Here is a 19,388-nt window from a genome sequence, read left to right as displayed (position 1 = left end):
TTTCTGCGCGTTCAAGCCGTAACCCTAGTCGCACAAAACTCGCGTTTTATTAATCCTAGACCTAACCATCGAGGACCAGCCCCAAAACAACTCTCCATAGCCCACCTCGTGACCCTCCTGGACTGACTTAACCCAACCCCTCAGCCCCATGCACGCTGTGGAGAGCACAACCGCAATGCACCCGAGATGCGACCAACCGAGACCAACCTTCAAACAACTCACTCGATCGGATTCATGGTCAAATCCAGCAGTGTTCGAGCCATATTAGACCATGACTCAGACCCACCAGGGCCTGGTCCAAGGCTAGGAACGGCCCTTTCACCATCGGCTCGCTCATATCCTCCGATCTAGCCACCCCCGACTCAAGTAACCAAGAAATACCTTACGGCTTCGCTAGTTCTCGACCCCCAACTGACTCCAGCCCCATGACACCATATTCCTCGACGTGTACAGCCCCCTAGGGTCATGACTCGGCATCCCCTTACACGAACACAAAGAAAAATCGTGAGTATATGCATAAACATACGCATTTCATGACAAACCGAAGTAAAAAATGTTTTAACATGCAAGGACCGAGCCATATTCATACACGGCACACATATCAGCATATATACATCGTGAATGATGAGAAAAAGAAGATACATGGCGTGCCTTAACATTTTGTGATCCAAAAACTTGAAGGTATGCGCGTAAGACTTGCACCGGAGAAGCGGGGAAGAATCTTTCTTGAAAACTATGGAGGATTTCGTGAGTTGCTGCTGGTTTCACTTTGAAAAGAGGCTGCTGATGGAGGGGAGAGGCAGCCGTGTATAATGGGTATGATTAGGGTTTAGTTTAGTAATGTTTAAGTAAAATATTAACACACTAATGGGCCCTAATTAAATTTGATAGGCCCTAAAATAAACCCATCAAGCCCTAAAATAAACCCATCAAGCCCAAAAGCACTCTCGAAAAATATTTTGTTTTGGTACGTCTTTGAAAATATTGCATGAACCCTCGAAAAGTTCTCTGAATCGTTAAAATTTGCATAACTGCTAAAAATATTACCCAGCGAGTAATAATACCCAACCAAGGCCATTTTCAAAAATCATACTTAAATGCACCATATATTAAATAATTTAAAATAATTATTCAATAACAATATTTTTCCTGATTATCCGCGGTCTCCGTTACTCGTTCGAGCGCGAAATGCAAATTAAAACTTTAATGCATGAAACTTTTAATATATCCATGACACATATCCATGCAAGACTCATGCAATAAAATGCATAAAAACATTAAAAACACATATTTTAAATAAAAACACTAGATTGCATGCAGTCAGGATACGTAGCTCGAATTTCCTAGACCTTACAATTCTCCCCCCTTAAATTGAATTTCGTCTTTGAAATTTAAAACGTACCGAATAACTCCGGGTAGCGACTCCTCATCTCGGTTTTCGTCTCCCAAGTAGCCTCCTCCTCGGAATGATTCAGCCAGTTGACTTTGACCATGTGGATCACCTTGTTCCGGAGCATCCTCTCTTGTCTGTCCAATATCTGAGTGGGCCTCTCCTCGAAAGATAGGTTCGGTGTCAGCTGAAGTGGCTCATAGTTTAGCACATGAAGGATTCGACATGTACTTTTGCAGCATAGAGACATGGAACACATTAGGAATTCCCGGCAGATTCGACGGTAATGTAACTCTGTAAGCGAGTGTCCAAAATCTCTTCAGGATCTCAAACGGTCCTATGTATCTAGGATTGATCTTGTCCTTCTTCCCAAATCTCATCACTCCCTTCTTCGGTGCGACATTCACGAACACATGATCCCTTACGGCAAAATCAATATCTCTGCGCCGCTGGTCTTCATAACTCTTCTTTCGGCTCTGAGCGATCTTCATTCTGTCTCGGATCTTAACCACTAACTCTGCAGTCTGACTCACAATATTCGGACTCAACTCTGCTCTCTCCCCTACCCCGTCCCAATAAACTGAGGACCTACACTTCTCCCCTTATAATGCCTTGTATGGATCCATACTGATCGATGCCTGATAACTGTTGTTGTACGTGAACTCCACAAGAGGTAACTTTGGCACCCAACTACCCTGGAAGCCGATCTCACATGTTCTGATCAGGTTCTCCAATATCTGAATCACCCTCTCTGACTGTCCGTCGGTCTGAGGATGAAAAACAGTACTGAATAACAATTTGGTCCCCAATGCCTGATGCAGACTCTTCCAGAAGGCAGACGTGAATCTCGGATCCCTGTCGGACATGATGGACAAAAGAATCCCGTGATCATGACTATCTCTCTGATATACAGCTCTGCGTACTGAGTCATGGTGAAAGTTTTCTCGATTGGTATAAAATGTGTTGATTATTGGGCCGATCAACTATCACTCAAATAACATTATATCCTCCAGTCGTCCTCGGAAGCCTTGTCACAAAGTTCAAGGTAATGCTATCCCATTTCCACTCGGGAATAGGAAGTGGTCTCTACTTCCCTGCAAGTCTCTGGTGCTCGGCCTTAACCTGCTCTGTGAGAACCTGAATTTCCAGCAGATGCTAATATTTCAGAAGCTGGTATTTTTCCAGCAGACATGTATTTTCCAGCAGACAGATATTTTTCAGCATACAGAATCCAGCAGCAGAAGAGTTCAGTAGCGAGATTCCAGCAGATAGCTACTGATTCTGCTTATGACTTGTAACTGAAGCATTTATCATGTATTAAAGGCTGTAATGACACATAATGGCAGATTATGGCCATTTATTTGGGAGGCTAACAGTCAGAAATTTACCTATAAATAACACCCTCAAATCTCTGAATTGGTGTTACACAAATCTTGAGTATCACTTGAAAATTCGAGTTAAGAGAGCACCTTTGTTCAAGCAAAAAAATCCAGTAGCAAGAGCAACCAGATTTCAGACTTCCACCGAAATTCCTAGCAAATTATTGTAAGTGGGCTTATGTATAAATATCTTGAAATCAGTTTGATAATTCCTGTTTTAAGTATTTCTGATCTCTGATTTTTGAAGCACTGAAATTTAGTGAACTAATGGTAGGAATATATATTCTGAACTATTATTGATTACTGATTACTGGCCTCACCCCTTAGAGGAGAGAACATATAGGGGACTGATATCAGTTTAGCCATGAAATTCACGAACGTGCTCAGTGCTTACTTGTTAAATTTCTGATTACTGATTACTGAATACTGATTACTAATTTCGAAATACTGAATACTGGTTTCTGTTATGAAAATAGGAATTTTTGTATATTATTCATATTACTGTTTTTGTATGAAAATGATTTCGAAAACTGGGAGTTATTCCCGCCCCCGCTTACTGAAGTGACAACCATATCACTCACCCACCAAATCCATCTCAGATAAGAGCGAGGAAGAATTGTTAGAAGAAGAAGAACATCATCAGTTCTGGGGCTGGTGAAGAAGACTGTTATTTTTCTCAGTTCTGATTTATGTAATTAGATTCCGCTGCATCTGTTAAGACAGTATTATGTTCGGTTTTACATTTCCGCTGTAAAACATTTGAGTTTGTATCAGACAATGAGTTATTCAGTATTATGAATAAAAGACTGGTTTCTGAATTTTGTACTTCTGAGGCTTGTTGTTTTCGAATGTAAATTTGAGAGCAACGCCGGTGTCAACCAATCCCCGTCCCGGGGCGTGACATTGAAGTGGTATCAGAGCAAACCATGTTTCATAAAATGGGGAGAAGGAACTAGAAATAATAAGTTCTGATAGACTTCTGAAAATAAATCCTGAAAGTTACTGAGATTAACTACTGTAATAGACTACTGAAAATAAGCTACTGTAACAGACTTCTGAAAATTAACTACTGTAATAGACTACTGAAAATATAGACCAACTAGGAACAGTTGGGAAAAATCAGTCAGGGAAACAAATCTGAGTGTTTCAGCAGCATGTCTGAAATAAGCAACATGTCTGAAATGAGTAGAAAAAAAAATCAGTAGATCCAAAACCAGTAGCCCGAAACCAGAACCTGTAGATGGAAACCAGTAGATCTGAATGCAGAAGACTGGGTCAGTAGACTCGGAATGCAGCAGACTGGTTCTAACAATGCTGGAAAGCAGCAGACAGTGTTGGAAAAGCAGCAGACTGATTGTAGAAGAATCAGAATTGCAGTAGACCGTGAATTCCAGCAAGCGCATGCACTAGACCTTGCAAATGGCATGGAAGTTGAGGTGTTTTCCGCGCAAACTTCAAACGGCCATAACTTTTGATCCAGAGTAATTCTTACTATTAAAAGTATGCGTTGAAAAGCTCTCGACGAGGAGAACCTAACCTAGAACCAAACGTTTTTTCTAGCACCGCCGACGAACCCCAAAATCCTTCGTTTAGATAGAGATATCATCATTTCCGTAAAAATTTTCAAATTTTTGAAACTTTGAGGAATTTTCATTTCCAAACGGCTTAGTATTTTTATATCAAATTTGGTACGCTTCATGTTCATGATGTGAAAGATTTTTAGTAAATTTTTCACGGAATTCTGAGACCGAAAATTTTTGAGCTATTTCTTCTATTAAAGATATAGGCAGTACTGATTTTGTTCATTCCAGTATTCGTCTATAACTCGATCTGTATTCTTGATACCACTTCTGAACCTTGACTCTCATGTTTTGGATGTAGGATATGACTGACCAGAATAGCTACATTAAGAGCTTGGAGAGTAAGCTAGAGAAACTCAAAGAACATAACTACTGTCTAGAGTTGGACAAAGATGAATTAGAGCGTCGAACAGAACACTTGAGAGGTGATGTTCAACGTTATGCTCATTATCTGCATGAGGCAGAATAGAAGAATAGGAGGACTCAAGAAGAGTTTGAAACCTCCCAAGAGACTGTGGCAGAGTTCATCGAGTTACGTGATACATTAGTTGAGAAGATCCAAATACTTAAGGATCAAAATCACCAACTCGTACACCAGCATAATCTGTATAGTGAACATACTGATGCTCAGAGTAAGAGATGCAGGACACTGTTGAAGTTCTTAGCGACCAGAATGCAGTTCTGCATGGTCATATTGAACATCTGGAAACAGTGATAGCCAACCATCAAGACGAACCTGAGGAGGATCCCGAAGAAGAAGAAGAAATCGAAGAGGACCCTATGGATTTGGGATTAGGAGAAGTGATAGATTAGACTAGCATCAGTAGTTCTTTGTAATATCACTTGTTCCTATTGCATATCTATTTTCAATTTTGATGTTTCGTTGTAATTGCATTTTCATGGGAAATCAATAAAATTTATTTCTATCAATTGGTTTCATCTTTAAATTCTTGAGCAATTACTCAATCATTTCGCTTCCTTTGTTTAGTCTTTATTCTGCCATCAACCTTAGAACTTTCATAATTGTAGGAAATGGACGGACGACCTGTGAGAAACAATCGCAACCCTCGTTACAACAACCGCAATGATGAGGATGCACAGCAACAACCACCACAACCATCACCAACAGTTGGTCTTAGCCAGGTGGATCTGATGGCTATAGCCACGATTGTGGCAACCACGCTACAAGGGTTGGTTAACCCTAATGCTAACCAGCCGCCACCACCACCTCCAGCTCAGAATGGGACCAAGCAGCACCACTCGACATGTCAAGAATTCATAATGTATTCCACGTCTCGCAGCTGAGGAGATATATTTCTGATCCAAGTCACATTCTGGAAGCTGGACCACTTCTGGTCGAGGGAAATCTAAACGAAGAACTGAAGTATGAAGAAATTACGATTCGATTTGTGGATAACAAAGACCAAGTACTGAGGCGACGAACTATCCCATATGTCAAAGTACAATGGTCCAACCACACCGAAAGAGAAGCTACTTGGAAGTTGGAAGAAAGGATGCGAGCACAATACCTTTATCTCTTTGAGGACCATGTATAACCAAGTTTCGAGGACGAAACTTTTCATAAGGAGGGAGGAATGTGAGAACCTGAATTTCCAGCAGATGCTAATATTTCAGAAGATGGTATTTTTTTCAACAGACATGTATTCCAGCAGATGCTAATATTTCAGAAGCTGGTATTTTTCCAGCAGACATGAATTTTCCAGCAGACAGGTATTTTTCAGCATACATAATCCAGCAGCAGAAGAGTTCAGTAGCGAGATTCCAGCAGATAGCTACTGATTCTGCTTATGACTTGTAACTGAAGCATTTATCATGTATTAAAGGCTGTAATGACACATAATGTCATATTATGGCCATTTATTTGGGAGGCTAACAGTCAGAAATTTACCTATAAATAACACCCTCAAATATCTGAATTGGTGTTACACAAATCTTGAGTATCACTTGAAAATTCGAGTTAAGAGAGCACCTTTGTTCAAGCAGAAAAATCCAGTAGCAAGAGCAACCAGATTTCAGACTTCTACAGAAACTCCTAGCAAATTACTGTAAGTGGACTTATGTATAAATATCTTGAAATCGGTTTGATAATTCTTGTTTTAAGTATTTCTGATATCTGATTTTTGAAGCACTGAAACTTAGTGAACTAATGGTAGGAATATATATTCTGAACATTACTGATTACTGATTACTGGCCTTATCCTCTTAGAGGAGAGAACATATAGGGGACTGATATCAGTTTAGCCATGAAATTCACGAACGTGCTCAGTGCTTACTTCTTAAATTTTTGATTACTGATTACTGAATATTGATTACTGATTTCGGAATACTGAATACTGATTTCTGTTATGAAAATAAGAAGTTCTGTATATTATTTATATTACTGTTTGTGTATGAAAATGATTTCGAAAACTGAGAGTTATTCCCGCTCCCGCTTACTGAGTGACAACCATATCACTCGCCCACCAAATCCATCTCAGATAAGAGCGAGGAAGAATTGTTAGAAGAAGAAGAACATCATCAGTTCTGGGGTTGGTGAAGAAGACTGTTATTTTTCTCAGTTTTGATTTATGTAATTAGATTCCGCTGCATCTGTTAAGACAGTATTATGTTTGGTTTAACATATCCGCTGTAAAACATTTGAGTTTGTATCAGACATTGAGTTATTCAGTATTATGAATAAAAGACCTGGTTTCTGAATTTTGTACTTCTGAGGCTTGTTGTTTTGTAAATTTGATAGCAACGCCGGTGTCAACCAACCTCCGTCCGGGGGCGTGACATGCTCACATGTCAATACTCGCAGAAGAACCGCAGAATATCACGTTTCATGCTCGGCCACCATTAAAGAGACTGAAGATCCTTATACATCTTCCTACTCCCTGGATTGATGGAGTACGGGGTGCTATAGGCCTCGCTCAAGATATCTGCTATCAGGGAATCACTGCTAGGAACCCACAGTCGATCACGATATCTGACTATGCCGTCCACAACTGTATACAACCTTCGGCCATCATCCCTCTGTCTCCACTTCTGTAATTGCTCGTCAGAAGCCTGCTCTGCTCGGATCTTGTCCCTCAATGTCGACTGTATTGTCGGTGTAGAAAGACTAGGGGCCTCTCCCCTTGCATAGACTGCAAATGCAAACCTCTAAATCTCTGCCTGCAATGGTCTTTGTACTAACAACTGAGATATCACTGCATGTGGAGGTTGTAGAAGCGGAAGGACAGCCCTTTCAAACAAGTGCAAGTGCAGTTGAGGCTAGATATTACAATGGGGATTTTAAGGCCCATCAAAATTCGTAGCAATAGTAAGAATTAAAATCCACTGTACATGCAAACACCAACTCCAAGCTCGGGGTTGGAAAGAATCCTCAATCCTATTGTTATTGTGCCACCTAGGTCGATAATTCAGCCGCTGATTGATGAGGTTGATGATTGATTTGAACCAAAAAGGGAAAAAAGGTAGCTGTAACCCCTCTACATGGAAGGCGCATCTGCAGCAAGTGCTGAACAAATTAGAAGAGGAGGAAGCATGGGACACCTATGGAACCGAGGTTGTCCAAGAAGAAGAATATGAAGAGGATGAACTCCAAGTTGATGAATTGATGATGGCGCCATCTCAAATGGAAGATGGCCAACACGAGGTACAAGACCCGTTAGAAGAGATTAACTTGGGGGAGCTTGAGGATCCAAATTGGTGTATGTGAGTAATTTACTGGAGGAGCAGTTGAAGCAAGATTTGATCAGTATGTTGAAGGAGTATAAAGATTGTATTGCGTGGAGTTATGATGACATGCCAGGATTGGACAAGAAATTGGTCGAACACCGACTTCCACTCAAAGATTGTTTCAATCCATTTCAACATTCATCTCGCCGCATGTCAAAAGAAGTCGAGTTGAAAGTAAAAGAGGAAGTCTAGAAACTGTTGAGGGCCAAGTTTATAAAGCCAATCATATATACCGAATGGCTTTCGAACATTATGTCAGTCATGAAAAAGAATGACAAGGTCAGAATATGCATTGACTTCCGAGACTTGAACTGTGCAACTCCCAAAGATGTGTATGTAATGTCGATACCTGATATGTTGATTGATTCAGTGTCTAGGCATGAATTTTTATCCTTCATGGATGGATTCTCAGGTTACAATCAAATCAAAATAGCAGAGGAAGACACTCGTAAAACAACATTCAGATGCCCAGGAGCTGTTGATACGTTTGAGTGGCTTGTCATGCCATTCGGGCTAAAAACCGCAGGAGCCACGTATCAAAGGGCTATGAACTCGATCTTTCATGATATGAAAGGGCACCACGTTGAAATGTATATAGATGATATCATCGTGAAATTCTAACAAGCTGCTGATCACATCGAACATTTGAGGAAGAGCTTCCAAAGAATGAGGCGACATGAGTTGAAGTTAAATCCATTGAAATGTGCCTTTGGCGTGAAAGCAGGAAACTTTTTGGGATTTCTGGTGCATGAAAGGGGAGTCGAGGTGGATAAAAACAAGGCGAAGGCTATCATGGAGGCAAATCCACCTAGGAACAAGAAAGAGTTACAACACTTCCTTGGGCAAGTAAATTACTTGAGACGTTTAATTTCTAGCCTTGCAGGGAAGACGAAGGAGTTTTCAAAGTTGTTGAAGCTAAAAGACATCGGAGAGTTCAAGTGGGAAGATTCGCATCAGAAAGCTTTTGATGTGATCAAGAGATATTTATCTAACCCGCGTGTTCTGATGCCTCTCAGGTATGGAATGCCCCTTAAATTATACATCTCTGCTGCTCATGAATCAAATGGATGTCTACTAGTTCAAAATAATCACGAAATAAATGAGCGAGCTATCTATTATTTGAGTAGATTCCTTACTCCAGTAGAGGTAAAATACTATGTGATTGAGAAGCTATGCTTAACACTGTATTACGCATGTACTAAGTTAAGACATTATTTAATTCAATCAAGAGTGTTTGTGGTGATTAGAATAGATTTGATTAAATATATGCTTAATAAACCCATCCTCTCTGGGCGAATTTGCAAATGGTCTTTAGCATTGGCCGAGTTTACATTGACCTACTACCCCCAAAAATCAGTAAAAGGCCAAGCTATAGCCCATTTTTTAGCTGATCATCCTTCACTTGATGAGTTTATTGGAGAGCAGGTTGGTTTTCCAGTTTGTGATCACCTCCCCAAAAGGTGTGAAAACCGCTCTATCATTTAATTTGGGATTTCCATGCACCAACAATCAGGCGGAATACGAAGTACTGGTCATTGGATTGGAAATTCTGAAAGATTTAGGGGCGAAAGAGCTGTTAATATCAGGAGATTCTCAGCTGGTACTCAAACAACTATCAGGGGAGTTCAGATGCACAAGTTTATCATTGGCTCCATACTATACCGCGGCATCCCAACTTCTAGATGATTTTTGAAGAAGTGTCCTTAATACACGTCCCAAGGCAAGAAAATTGGGAAGCAGATGAGTTAGCACAGGTTGAATCGGGATTGAATATTTCTCCTGACCTTACACACAGGCTAGTGTTGATTCAAAAGAGATACCACCCCTCTATTCAGCAAAGAGGGATTCAGGTGGGCGCTCTTAACTTGGATATAAAATTAGCTAATGATTGGAGAGATGACATAAAACAGGTGCTAGAATCTCCCGGGAGAGATATTCCACATGGTTTAAAAATGAGAGCTCTTAATTACGTTTTAGTGGAGGGAGATTTGTACATGAAGGGGTTAAACGGTCTGATCCTCAGATGCATAGGCTTCCCAGAAGCACTGGAGATCATGAAACAAGTTCACGAAGGAGTGTGTGGAGCCCATCAATCTGGAGTGAAGATGAGATGGTTGATATGGCAACAATTGGCCATCTATTCCTAAAAATTGCATCAAATAAGCAAAAGAATGCCAGCCATGTCAGAGACATGGGAACATCCAAAGAATTCCGGCAGATGAGCTCCACAGTATTGTCAAATCATGGCCATTCAAAGGCTGGGCCATGGACTTAATTGGAAAAATTTACCGAGCATCATCTAAAGGCCACTCGTTTATCCTTGTGGCCACATATTTTTTTTCACCAAATAGGTAGAAGCAGTGCCCTTGAAGAAAGCGGAACAAGGGGATGTCATTAACTTTGTGAAGGAGAATATCATTCATAGATTTGGAATTCCAGAGTCACTAACCACATATCAGGGAACTATCTTCATGGGTTCAAATATGAGAGAATTTGCAGAAGACTATGGAATCAAATTGATAAACTCATCCCCTTATTACCCACAATCAAACAAGCAAGCCGAAGCATCAAACAAGGTGTTGATAAAGATTCTACAGAAGATGGAGGAAAATCTCAGGGATTGGCCAAGGCTCCTGTCCGAAATGTTGTGGGCATATAGGACATCTAAAAGGGCTGCAACTGGGGTAAGTCCATTTGCCCTCAGCTTTGGCCATGATGCAGTGCTTCCCTTAGAGATTATGGTACCATCAATGCGAGTAGCAATGCAGAACGAACTTTCCTCTGAACACTATAGTGAAGCTATGATTATGGAGCTAGAAGAAGTTGATGAATTGAAAATCCAAGCATATAATACTTTGTTGTTACAAAAGCAAAAAGTGGCAAGGATCTACAATAAAATAATCAACAAGAAAATCTTCCAAGAAGGGGACATTGTATGGAAAATCATACTGCCTCTGGGACAAAGGACAGAGACTTAAGCAAATGGTCCCCGAATTGGGAAGGACCATTTAAGGTGCACAAGATCTTGGACGGGAATGCATATTGTCTATCAAGTTTAGATGGCCAACACACAAAAGATGCATAAATGGCATGTATCTCAAGCCGTATTTGCTAAGTATGAGGGAAGAAATAGAAAAAGCGAGCGAGTGAAGCAAACAGAAAGGCTGATATCCAGCAGGGAGTTGGCCTTCGGGGCCACTTTTGTATAGGTTTAGCCCTTTGTTTCAAAACGTCATGTGATGTAGGCCTTAGGGCCACTGAGGTAAATATTTGTTGTTTATGATTCAACAATGAGATTGATAAGAGAAAGTGGGACAGTAAGACACTTTCATTATTTTGAAGGCACTTTGTTTCATTAGGGAGTCGGCCTTATGGTCACTTATTATATATGCATTCGGTCGATATTTCTAATGTTTTTATGGTACGAGAAATCATGGTGAAGTAGACCATACCGCCAACATATAAATTGGTTATTTGAATGTGCAGTGATAGACCCATGAAGTAGGCCACTTAGAATATGACAGGAAAGAAATACTCCTGAAGCTTTTTGGTCCAGAGCTGGTAATCATCCTTAAGGCTAAGAAGCTGCTGACCAATAGCCTGTGAATTTCTCCTATTTTCCAACATAGTAGCCTCCAAAGTCTCTGATTCATCCAGAAAGGTGACCATTTGGGCTCAGCGCCTCTGGATCTCCTCCTCCAGTCTCTTGACCTCAGCCTCTTCCGCATCATAACTGGCCGTTGCTGCAACGATTTGCCCACGAAGTACCTTGTCATGATTGTCTAGATCTCATATCAACACTAGTGGCAAAGGCTACCTCCGACTGCGAGAATATGGTTGAAAGACCATCAAGTATATCAAACTCCGAAGCAGCAAATTCCGGAGAAGTTTTGAGAATAGAGATGTATTAAAGCATCGCTAATCGCTGAGACTCCCCAAGCTGGTGCAAGCCAAGGCCGAGAAAGTTTTGAACCACCATCTTGGCATGAGCGAGAGCCTCTATGGATGGGGTGTATCTCTCGAGATTAGAAGTCACAGAAGAAACGTTGTCTGAGAATCTCAGATCAACTTGGCTCCGTGGCTCGCCAATAAGTCTGAGTCGCGCTCTCTGAGATGTAAGATCCTGTCGAATAAACAAAGTCGAAGTCAGGCATGAAAAATACTCAAAATATTCAGTAAAGAGAAATAGGCAAAAGTAATTGCCATGGAGAGAGTAGCCTCAGTAGGTAGGGGACTAGGAGGATTTGGGCCGAACCAGGGAGTAGATGAGAACTCCCGAAAGACAAATGCGTCATCATCAGCTAAAAAATCATTTGTTCGTTTCTCAGAAACACCAGGGTCATCGGTAAGTTTGACACCAGAGGTTCTAGCGTGAGAAGATCTTTCTCCAGGTATAGTAGGGCCGAGATCAGCCTCAAAAGCTTCATCACTGTTAGAATATTTGGCACTAGAGTTCTTGGGACTCGATTGCTTGGAGACAGGGGGTGAATCATCCTCGACAAGTACAACCGGATTGTCAAGAGTATTGCTGAGGTGAGTGATTAGCCTAGTCGAGCGGCGAGTCTGGTATCGCCGACCCACTGTCTGAGGTCTAGGGGCAGATTTTCTTGTCAGTCAACTTTAGGAACAGCCTTTGTCTTCGGAGGTTGAGATTTTGACGACCCAATGACTGAATCCTGTTTAAGTTTTACACTCCCCTGGGCGTTTACTTTTGCAAGTTTGGCAGTAACAGAAGTATCCTCATTTGAGATCGAATCTCGCTTGCGATTGCATGCAAGAAATACCAAATAAACATGGAAATGACAAATACTGGTAACAAACAAACTATGCCAATGTTAATGCAAGTTAAAAGGGATGCCAAACAATACCAGGGTGATGGATCACTGATGGAATCAGGTCAAGATATCGAGACCTCCACCAAGCAACAAATGGCTCAGTCGTTTTGTGTTCTAGCTGCACGACGGAACCAATAAATCTATGGGGCAGCATGGAGAGGAGCTGCACGGTGGCCTTGGAAAGTTCCCTAGACACAACTTCCAAGGCGATATGCGTCATGTCCACTGGGAAAGACAGAGTAGCATGAAGGATTGCCGGTGAAAGCCAAAACTGATATCCATACAAAGATGGATTATAAATTTCAAAGGACCAGCTGGATTTGTCATTGGTAGGCAAGTAGAAGAACAATCCACCACCAAAAACCTCTGATGGATGTAGTGGGTCAAAAGTAAAGCAGTGATGTCATCGGGAGAGCGACCATGGAAATCAGGAAAAACTCCAACACAGAGAGGTTGTGTAAGACAAGAGACATTAGGTCGCGACGGCGAATTGAGTGACTCAAGCTTCAGATGCTGCAGATAGTTCATCAATTCAAGGGGTGAGAGGATCAAACGGCTCCCCATAAACAACGTGGTACGCAGCATGGTCGGGGGACCGACGAGGAAGTCTAGTGAGTCTAATGACTCAGCACCTCCCATATATCATCAAATCATGCATCATACAAATCTAAAGAGTCTAATGACTCAGCACATTCTAAATCTGAGTAGCAAATAATACATACTCAATCACATGCATTTTAAAATCATACTTTTATTTAAAATAGCTTTTGAACAATAATAAACCATTTAAAATCATTTAAAAATCATTGAAACATAAATAAATCATTTAGAAATAGCTTTAAGCATAGATCATATATCATAAATAATTTTAATCGTAAAGCTTTCAATCATTTATTATTTTGGGTGAAGTTTGATCTTTGAAAGTGACTAGCTTTTATCCTCCAATCGACTGATTAGTCTTCAGCTCTACATAGCCTATGGGGATGGGCACTAGGTACCGTCCATGAAAATACGATCGTCGGGCACCCTCTGAGGCTTTTTCCCGTAAACGGGCTCCCTCTGGGCCTTTTCCCTCACGATATCCCCATAAATAAAATTGTAATTTCACCGTTCCTTCTTAAAACGGATCCCCCACAAATGGTAAGTTCACTGTTCCTTCTTAAAACGGATCGCCACCTATCCTCTTTGTCACAGTCAATTCATATTCCTCAAAATATTTTTTTCCATTTCTTTAAAAATCATGAAATATAATAACTTTTTAAAAATAACATTTTAGACAAGTAAAAATTGCACATCTTTACCATAAATCATAAAATATCACATTTTCATCAAAATCATCATATTAAATCATAAAATATTATTTAACATGCGTTATGATCTTTCAGGAGATGTCAAGCTTTTACTTATTTTCCTAAGTGTAAAATTACTGTTTTTCTCCTAGACGTAAAAATTCTCGAATTTATCTGTTTCTTACTTTTAATGACATGGGTTTATCCCAAATAATTATTTAAGCTTTAAATATAATTTTTCATAATTTTACTCCGCATAAAACTAGGCATTTCAATTAATTCTTTAATTAAAATTTCACGAGGCGATTAAATCCCAGATAAATCCAAAACTCGATATTTTGATCCCAAATTTTTAACATATCATTTTTATTACCTAAACTACCCTGTGAGCCATGAACCATACCCGTGGACCCATGGTTCCAATTTTAATCTTTAAAATATCGTTTTTGACACATGCAAGGACACACCGAGCCATCTCATAAATACTCGAGCCATGGTCGAGCCACCTCGAACCAAACCCGAGCCAACCCACCTAGGCATCATACTGACCAAGCCCAGCCTAAAGAACCAAACCCTAGCTCGCTCAATAACTCCTGGAATCGAGACCTTGGCTGTGCATGGCTTGAACTCACGCCTATAGACTCCTAGGGACACTAGGACTCTTCCAATCGAGCCACCACCGAGCCCACCTGACCCTAACCATCCTGGACCATGCACAGACCCAACCAAGCTCAGCCCAGCAACATTAACCCACGCACGAACCACCTGAAGCAGACAGAAGCTGCGCGCGCCTCTCCTGAACGTGATGGAGTCTCCTGAACGCGTGGGACTCCTCGCCTGAGCCACCACCGAGCCCAAGCCTCACTGACCCTCCCTGGACCACTATGAGCCAACACCCAAACCCCCTAGCCCAGCCCCAAACCGAGCCGCAAGCCACCTGCACATGAAGACAGCAGCAGTGCCCCTCCATGGTTACATCACGTTTTCCACGTTTTGCTCGAGCCACACCGCACCCACCTGCACCAACCCCTTGCTCGACCCCTGCCCATCTCCCTTGGACCCTGACAGACCACCCTGGCTTGCCCTTAGCCCCGTTGTTCCCCTCACCCGAAGCACAGTAGCGCACAACGCTTGGGGGAGAATCCCACTTCACGTGGACTCTTCCCCAGCCCATGACTCAAGCCCTGGCCCGCCTAGTACTCTTCCTAGGACCTAACCATGACTAGTAAGTGCCTCCCTTGAGACCTGGTCGAGCCCCATGACCCCGTGCATAGTAACCGAGTCTCTTGAATTATGTATACTCACAACAACACACGGTTCCTTATTCTCTCTTGTCCATGGTTTCCAGCTTTATTTTCTTTAAATTTTGTCATGTTCTGTTCATATTTTATCATGTATTGGCAGCGTAGCCGTTCGGTTCATAATGTTCTTCAAATAAACGTAAAATCACGATCTACCGTAAAAATAATCCAACAATCAATATTTTCGTGCATAATCAATAAGCATACAAATATTATGATTTGTATGATGATTTAAAAGATTTTAGGAATGTGCCTTTGCGTTTATAACGCTCGAATATACGATCGTTGACGAGGGTGCGACATTGGACGACCGGGCAACGAATAACACAAGCCTTTTCCTTCCTCCTTTTTTTCGAAAATTATGTGTGTACTTTGAGGTGAATTTCGTCTGCTATTAGGGTTAATTGTGGTGTTTTGAAATCATGTGTATCTTATTTATAAATAAATTAACATGTTAATGAGATTTGGTTTTGGGCTTGCAAGTTTAAGGGCAATTGAGCCTACTTTAAAAAATTAAATTGGGTCCAATAACAATTAATTAATTAAAAAGTAAAATTTTATAAAATAAGTTTCCATAAAATAATATTTTTGATCTTTTAAAACTCCTTGTTTGCCCAAAACTGGTTTCCCGAAAAAAATCGAGCTCGACTCGTAAAATAATTCGAACTCCATCATTTTTAGGAAAATTAAATCATATTAGGAAGCCTAGCCATCATTTAATGGAAAATAATTATTTCTGTCTTGGTCGTCCCCGGTCTCTCCTTTTCCCTGTCTATTATCGAATATTCGGATAAAATCCTTAATTTCATGTAATCGTGTCATATTATCATTTAATCATGCAATCATACATTTAATCATATATTAAATATCATGCTAGCATTTAAAATCAATTAATAAAACAATTAAGCAAATAAAACAATTTTTCTTGCATGCGGTTTACGTAGGTTGATTTTTCGGACGTTACGATTCTCCCCGCTTAAACAGAATTTCGTCCTCGAAATTTTCCTTGACTTGATGATTGCAAAGCTTAGATTCCCTTATCCACCTCAAACTTAACCTATAACTTAAATCTTACTCTTCAATTTGGTCCTCAAAATCTTGAAAATTGCAATTCCAACCCAAAATTTCCCAAAGTCGACTCATAAATCCAGCTCAAGTGGTGCATGCACCACCCTATTCTATTCTAAGTTCTTTAATATCTCAATCAATTCCCATAACCCAATTTAACATTTCATGCAATAAAAGCATCGAAAAAATGTTAAACAACTAGGTTACCTAGAAATTAGTGTAGTGTCGGCTATGTCTCATCCTCTGCAGCTTGCATCACATAGACCCTTCCAGTCGTGGGTTGATTGAGCTTTGGGCAATCACCAGCCTTGTGTACCAAATCTCCACACTTAAATCATTTGAGAGTGCCCCACATGCACTTTCCATGATGTTGACGATTGCACTCCTTGCAAAGTGCTTTTACAGCAGTCCTCGGGCCATTATCCCTAGGTGGTTGTCCTTGTGGCTTTGGTGGTTCTGGTTGCTTAGGTGGTCCCACATAAGGCTTTTTATTTTGCTGACTAGCTTGCTGAGCACGATTCCTCTTACGCTGTAGCTCCCATTCAATATCCTTCAAAGATTTCTTGGCTCGAAATGCTTTAGAAACAGCAGTAGTATAGTCAATATGATTGCCGACCATCACATCACGACGGATCGTGGGCCTCAATCCATCAAGGAAGTGTCGTAATTTCTCCGCCGCATCATTAGCTATCAAGGGCACAAAATGACAACCCCTATCAAATTTTTGCACAAACTCTGCCACCGATGAATCCCGAACTCTCTCTTCAATCTTGATCGAAAATCAGAAATGAAGTATTTATCATAGAACAGCCTCTTGAAATCTTCCCATGTCAACGTCACCAAATTCACTCCTCGCTCCACTCCCTCCAACCATAAGGAAGCGTCGCCCTTCAGCAGATAGATGGAACAACGAACTCGGTCAGCGTCCGCCATATCCATGTAACGAAAGATCACCTCTAAAGACCTAATACATCCCTCAGCAACGAATGGATCAGTAGTGCCATGAAAATCAGCAAGATCCATCCTCCTAAAGTGCTCATAAACTGGCTCCGATCGGACCCTAGCAGCATCTCCCACGTGCTGCTCTAGTAAACGAGCCATACCCCGCTAGTACACGGGCACTAGCATCCTGAACAGGTGGAGGCTGTAGTGTCTCCTCCTCATGTCTAACCTCATCGGTCATACGCAAAATCCTTCTAGGAGGCATATCTGTACACGTCATCCAACCACGTAACCAATACGCATTTAAAATTTTTCCATGCAGCATGCAACTAACATTTATATCATGCATTGTATAAACATTTAAAAGAATTTTAAGCATATAAAATATAAAGCAGTAAAAACTCACATATTTGAGACGTGACTTCTTGAGCTTCTCGAAGTGACAGTACACAACTCTTTCCGGAAAACCTTGGCTCTAATACCAACTGAAACGACCTCGACTTTTTTTTTTAAAATCATAAATCATAAACTCGAAAATTCTAAAATAAATAACTTAGCATTTCTAACAATCAATAATAAATTAACATATGAAATCTCAAGTGCATAAAATAAATCCTAAATCATCGACTAACCAAAACTCCTAAATCGACATTTAAAAAGATCAACTAACAATAAAATAAAGCATACAAATTATCTCTAATAAAGATCATTAACATATATCCTTAAATCATAAATCTATCTACCTAGTGCGGAAATATAAAGGCCCTCGGGAGTGTACTGCTGCACTCGATCCACTCAATCGTCAATGCCTCCCATATATCATCAAATCATGCATCATACAAACCTAGTGAGTCTAATGACTCAGCACATTCTAAACGTGAGTATCAAATAATACATATACAATCATGCATTTAAAATCATACTTTTATTTAAAATAGCTTTTGAACAATAATAAACCATTTAAAATCATTTAAGCATAAATAAATCATTTAAAAATAGCTTTAAGCATAGATCATATATCATAAATAATTTTAATCGTAAAAATTTCAATCATTTATCATTTTAGATAAAGTTTGATCTTTGAAAGTGACTAGCTGTTATCCTTTAGTCGACTGATCAGTCTTTAGCTCCACATAACCCATGGGGACAGGCACTAGGCACCGCCATGTAAATACGATCGTCGGGCTCCCTCTGGAAGCTTTTCCCGCAAACAGGCTTCTTTGAGGCCTTTTCCCTTATGACATCCCCATAAATAAAATTGTAAGTTCACCGTTCCTTCTTAAAACGAATCCCCACAAATGGTAAGTTCACCGTTCCTTCTTAAAACGGATCCCCCACCTATCCTCTTTGTCACAGTCAATTCACCTCCTCAAAATATTTTTTCCTTTTCTTTAACTTTTCAAAAATAGCATAACTTTCCAAAAATAGCATTTTACACAGTAAAAAAATTGCACAGCTTTACCATAAATCATAAAATATCATATTTTCATCAAAATCATCATATTAAATCATAAAATATCATTTAACATGTGTTATGATCCTTTGGGACGCTGTCAAGATTTTACGTATTTTCCTAAGTGTAAATTTACTGTTTTGTACCTAGACGTAAAAATTCTCGAATTTTTATTTTTCTTACTTTTAATGACATGGGCTTATCCCAAATAATTATTTAAGCTTAAATATAATTTTTCATAATTTTATTCTGCTTAAAACTAGGTGTTTCAATTAATTCTTTAGTTAACATTTCGCGATGCGATTAAATCTCAGATAAATTCAAAACTCCATATTTTGATCCCAAATTTTAAAAATACCATTTTCATTACCTAAACTACCCTTGTGAGCCATGAACCACACCCTTGG

The sequence above is a fragment of the Primulina tabacum genome, chromosome 7, assembly GCF_025594145.1.
Source record: "Primulina tabacum isolate GXHZ01 chromosome 7, ASM2559414v2, whole genome shotgun sequence".
NCBI classification, from domain to species: Eukaryota; Viridiplantae; Streptophyta; class Magnoliopsida; order Lamiales; family Gesneriaceae; genus Primulina; species Primulina tabacum.
The sequence above is the reverse complement of the archived record's forward strand: the minus strand, read 5'-3'. Positions refer to the sequence as shown.